The 5,494-nt window shown below is 46.2% G+C and overlaps 1 protein-coding gene across 7 annotated transcripts in view; it reads right to left on the bottom strand.

Annotated features, from left to right (window-relative positions):
* Window positions 1–4,319: 4,319 nt before the first annotated feature.
* Window positions 4,320–5,494, bottom strand: part of USP47 (ubiquitin specific peptidase 47) — a 123,679-nt gene continuing 122,504 nt past the window's right edge. For all 7 annotated transcript variants that reach the window (XM_077453569.1, XM_077453562.1, XM_077453566.1 and 4 more), the window contains one exon: window positions 4,320–5,494. This exon is cut by the window's right edge and continues 1,390 nt beyond it. The gene's annotated coding sequence lies outside the window, so the exon portion shown is untranslated.

Genomic DNA, 5,494 nt, shown 5'->3' with positions numbered 1-5,494 from the left:
AGTTTTTAATAGGAAAGCAGAGGGCCTGGCAGGAACACCAGGGATTTCACACAAAGGAAAAAATTTGAGGAATCAGACATGTTGGAAATTTTTGGAAAAACAAACGATTTTCTAATCAATGATGGAAGAATCTTGCGAGAAATGTAATACGAAAAGGAAATTTACGGAGAGAAAAGAAGATTCCCGGCCACGAAAATTATTTTCTGTAGCAACATGAGGTAAAATTGAAGGCTTGGTGGGCTGAATTTCAAAAATGAATGGTGGCGCCATCGGATCACAAAAAACAACAACAAAACTTTGATTTTGAAAAGAAAATTTGTTCGAAATTCGACCATGTATGGCCGGCATAAGGCATTAGCTGGCAGTGTGAACGGTGGCACACTGGAGATGAGTACCATCATTCACAAGAACCCAGCCCACAACACATGCCAGCTACTACTCTAGTCTCTTCCTTAGCATAGCAGGTGGGCTGGTCTCAGCGCAGTTGTCCGAGAGAGATTAGAGTGGTAGCTGGCATGTGGGTTTATGAGCTTATGTTTTTGTGAATTATGGAGTGTTGAAGACAAAAAATACACCCTTCCAGCTTCCATTCAAGTCTCTCCGCCTGCCTGCTATGCTAAGGGTGAGACTAGAGTAGGAGCTGGCATGTATTGTGAGTTGGGCTGTGAATGACAGCACTCCTTTCCAGTGTGCCATCGTTCACAACACAAGCTACCAGCTAGTACTCTAGTCTCCTCCCTATAAGACCTGGTAGGCAGGTCTGGGCTCAGTTTTTTCTTTAAAAGAGAAGCGCGGGATTAAAAAAAAACAACATCCATATGAAATGAAACTGCAACTGTTCCCCGCCGGCTCGAAGATCAAGAACGGAATAATCACATGACCGCAGATTGCTCAGTTCTTGATCTTCGCTCAGCAGAAAGCAGTAACTGTCAATCAACGGCACTCTGTTCTGTCCCTCCAGCGTTCTCGGCAGCGCCGGGCTGTGGAGAGGGTGGAAGTGGCTGGCTCAGTCTCCCAGTGGCACAAAGAGAGGCTGAGCCAACTACCAATCAGGCATCTGGGTGGATACCAACAATATGATCGGGATCCTTGCAGAATCTGGACCGGCTTTGTGACGTCAGCCAATAATGAGACAAAGCCTGCCATAGGCTGAATCTGGGTCACAGAAGTGCAGATCGAAGTGCATTTTTGTGACCCAGAGAAGCATGGCCATACCTCTCCTTTAAGTACAAGCAAGTCTTTTTCAGTACATGGAAGATGGTTGATAGTAGAGGGGTAGAGCAGAAGAGGCAGAGAAATTTCAGATTAGCTAGTAGAACGGCAGATGTTAGAAAGAAAAGGGGGAAGAGGTAGCTTCAGTGCTAATTTGGAACTCCCTCACAGAAACTCCCATAAACAGGGCTTCAGCCTGGGGTGCAGCTACAGCTAGCACAGGCATTAAAGAAATATCTTCTTTTTTTTTTTTTTTTTTTTTTTAAACAAACCATGGGTCGGGGGGACCAAGTGCTCCGATTTTCAACTTCTGTTTGTATTGTGGAAATCAAGCAGAGCTCAGTTGATATCTCCTCCTTTGCTGTGAGTGTACCTAAGCTCAAGACTGTGTTACAGGCAGTCTCAATGGTGCCCTCCTCCCCCTGCAGGATTAATGACAGCACTGGTGTACGGCAAGCACCTGGTGCCCAAAACAAACTGTCAATCAGCATGTTTAGTTAATAGTTTCTGACTGATTGGCCACTTCCATTTGAAAAGGTACAGGTAGATATATAATAATCCATCTCTGGTGAGGAGTCACCGCCAGTTCTGCTGGTGTGCCACTGGTCTGGGCTGTAGAAAGCTGGCTAGAAGAGATACAAGACAGAGACTGAGGCGCTTGTGGACCACCACACTGGGCGTGATGACGTCACTGGGTGTCGTGCAAACGGGTTTCCGAGCATGCGCAAGGAGCGTCAGGGGTGTTCTTTTCTCAAGCAACCAACCAAAGATCATACACTTTATTTGGCTGGGGTGTATACAGCCGTGGCCAAAAGTTTTGAGAACGAGACAAATAATAAAAAAAAAAAAAAGAATTTTCAAAGCCCGCCGCCTCGGTTTTTATGATGGCAAATTTGCATATATTCCAGAATGTTATGAAGAGTGATCAGATAAATTGTAGAGTCCCTCTTTAGTATGAAAATGTACTTAAACCCATAAAAAAAAAAAAAAACATTTCCACTGCATTTGTGAAAAAGGCTTCAGGCCACCCTAGAAAGTCCGATAAGCGCCAGGACCGTCTACTAAAGTAGACTCAGCTGCGGGATGAGGGCACCACCAGTGCAGGGGGGGGGGGGGGCTTGCAGAGCTTGCTCAGGAATGGCAGCAGGTAGGTGTACATCGGCACGCAGTGAGGACAAGACTTTTGGAGGATGGCCTGGTGTCAAGGAGGACAGCAAAGAAGCCATTCTCTCCAAGAAAAAACACTTGGGACAGACTGATATTCTGCAAAACGTACAAAGATTGGACTGCTGAGGACTGGGGTAAAGCCATTTTCTCTGTATCCCCCTTCAGATTGTTTGGGTCATCCGAAAAAAGAAAAAACCTTGTCTGGAGAAGAAACGTTAAGCGCTACCATCAGTCCTGTGTCATGCCAATAGTAAAGCATGGTGGGACCATTCATGTGTGGGGGTTGCTTCTCAGCTCACTCACAGTTTTGCCTAGGAACACGAATAAATAATGGTACAAAAACATCCTCAGAGACCAACTATCCAAGAACAGTTTAGTGAGGAACGTCTTTTCCAGCATGATGGAGCACCTTGCCATAAGGCAAAAGCTATGACTAAGTGGTTTGGGGAACAAAACATCGAAATTTTGGGTGCATGGCCAGGAAACTCCCCAGACCTTAATCCCATTGAGAACTTGTGGTCAATCGTCAAGAGGCAGGTGAACCAAAAAAAAAACTCCAAATTCTGACAGACTCCAGGCATTGATTGTACAAGAATGGGCGGCAGTCAGTCAGTATATGGCCCAGAAGATGACGACAGCATGCCGGGGCAACAGTCAACACTGCAAATATCGACTCTCTGCATAAACCTCATGTAATTGTCAATAAAAGCCTTTGACACTTATGAAATTCTTGTAATTTTACTTCAGTATCCCATAGTAACATCCGACAAAAGACCTAAAAACACTGAAGCAGCAGACTTTGTAAAAATCAATATTTGTGTCATTCTCAAAACATTTGGCCACGGCTGTACATGCTGTGGCTGTAATGCTTTTCTCTATGGCTGCAGCAGATGCTTTCAAGTGAATGGGGGACCAACTCTACAGGAAATGCAAGCAGTTGCGGGTTTCAAGGGGTTAAATCAGGCAGTGAGGAGGCGATAGCATTTGACAGGTGGGGAGATGTTCTATCTGAAGGGCGATCTGAACATCCGTGCACTGTGCGGGGCACCAGACCAACGTCTCTTACCAGGTCAGTCATCCCCTAACAAGCACATGACCAGAGCCTGAGGCCTCAATTGGCCAGCTTCATGTTGTCCTTGGGGCGCAGTGCATTGTGCCCCAAACCCTCCCAATCTGCAATACCAGCAAATCAACACTCGACATCAGCTTCCAGCCAATGAGGACAGTAGGCCAAAGATTCAGAACCCGGAAAGACCGGGTCAACACAGAAGCTACGGCGCCGGGCACCAGGGGAGCCGTGACTTCTAGGGGCAGGAAGCCGATGGCGAGTGTAGAGTCGCTGGCCTTAATAGGGTGGGAGGGTTTGGGGCTCTGCTCCCTGGAAACAACATGAAAACTGGCCAATTGAGGCCTCGGGCTCTGGTCACGTGCTTGTGAGGGGGTGACAGACCTGGTAGAGACCCATTGGTCCAATGCCCCGCAAAGTGCACGGCCACACACACACATGGATTCTGCGGTCTGGTGCCTCTGCTCTGAAGAACAATCCACGTTCAGATCGCCCTTCAGATAGCATTTGACAAGTGGGGAGGAGATGTTCTATCTGAAGGGCGATCTGAACAATCAGGAAAGGAGGCTGAAGACCAGGTCAACACAGAAGCTACGGCGCCGGACACCAAGGAAGCGTGATCACTAGAGGGCTCCGCCTGTAAGGTGAGTGCAGACCTGGAGGGGCCCCACCCACTCGCCCCCCCAACCCCAAAATCCTCCAGCACCAGCCGCCAATACTTCAGAGAGCAAAGTGTGAACGAGCCCTTAAAGATTTAAAAAAAAAAAAAAAAAGCAAAATATTTACATCCAAAAACTTCTTATACATTTTTCCCTTGTCCATCCCCTCCCCCACACCCCCAAAAAAGACAAACACAGAAAAAAAAAAACACAACTTCTTTTCTCATTTTTAATTTATTGGCATGTTTCATCTGTGTAAACAGCGGCATGAAAAAAATTATCAAAACCTCATTATCGATCTGTTACAAATTAGATGGCAATTTTCCAAAAGGTAGGCGAGAATCTGTTACATTTGTGGTTTGCGCGTGTGAAGGTTTATTTTGCAAATTATACAGATCAAAAACTGAAAAACAACAAAAAAATGATTACATGATGTACATCCCGAGATCAGCGCTTGTCAGCTGTCGACACAGATGCAAAAAAAAAATAAAAAAACTAAAAAAAATGTGGGGTGTGCGTGGAGGAGGGGGAACTAAAAACAGAAAGCAAAAACAACACATTTAAGTACCAGAATAGTCCACAAAAAAAAAAAAAAAAAAACTTAAATAGGCAGCTAAATTAATTTTTTTTCTTTCCCCCAATGTACACAGTGTTGATATGTGAAAAATCTAGGAAGAGGAAATGAGGGGGGGGGGGTTATTTTTTTAATTCATTTTTTAGGGGGAGGAGTTCTTTACACTACCATGAAAACACAGGAGATTGCTCTATTGCAAAGCAAGACTCCCTGCAGCTCTAGTCTGGGGACCGCCAGGAAGCTGCGGGAGGCCTTGGACTTTCTATATTGCTACCGACCCCCCACCTTGATTTCAATATCGTAAATGGGGGTGCCCATCTTGAGTCATGCCCAGTGGACAACCGTCCCCATTTCAATACAGTAATGCGGGGCGCCCAACTTGCATCATGACCAGTGGATGACTGCCTTGGTTTCAATACCCTAAAGGGGGCGCTCATCTTGCATATCACGCCAAGCCACCAACCGCCCTCTAATTACAGTAATATGGGGCACCCATCTTGCATCAAGACCAGTTGACGACCAACCTTGATTTCAATATCGTAATGTAGGGTGCTCATCATGCCCAGTCGCCAACCAGCTTGATTTCAATCTCGTAATGGGCGGCGCCCATCTTGCGTCAAGCCCAGTGGACGACTGCCTTGATTTCAATACCCCAATGCCCCCTGTGCCCATCATGCCCAGTTGCCAACCACCTTGATTTCAATCTCGTAATGGGCAGCACCCATCTTGCATCGTGCCCAGTTGATGACCGCCTTAATTTCAAAACAGCCATGGGCAGCACCCATCTTTTGTCAAGACCAGTTGACGACTGGGGGT

Source organism: Lithobates pipiens, unplaced genomic scaffold (assembly GCF_037356315.1).
Source record: "Lithobates pipiens isolate NorthernLeopardFrog02 unplaced genomic scaffold, aLitPip1_a1.2 Scaffold_24, whole genome shotgun sequence".
NCBI classification, from domain to species: Eukaryota; Metazoa; Chordata; class Amphibia; order Anura; family Ranidae; genus Lithobates; species Lithobates pipiens.
This window is presented reverse-complemented; position numbering and strand designations above follow the sequence as displayed.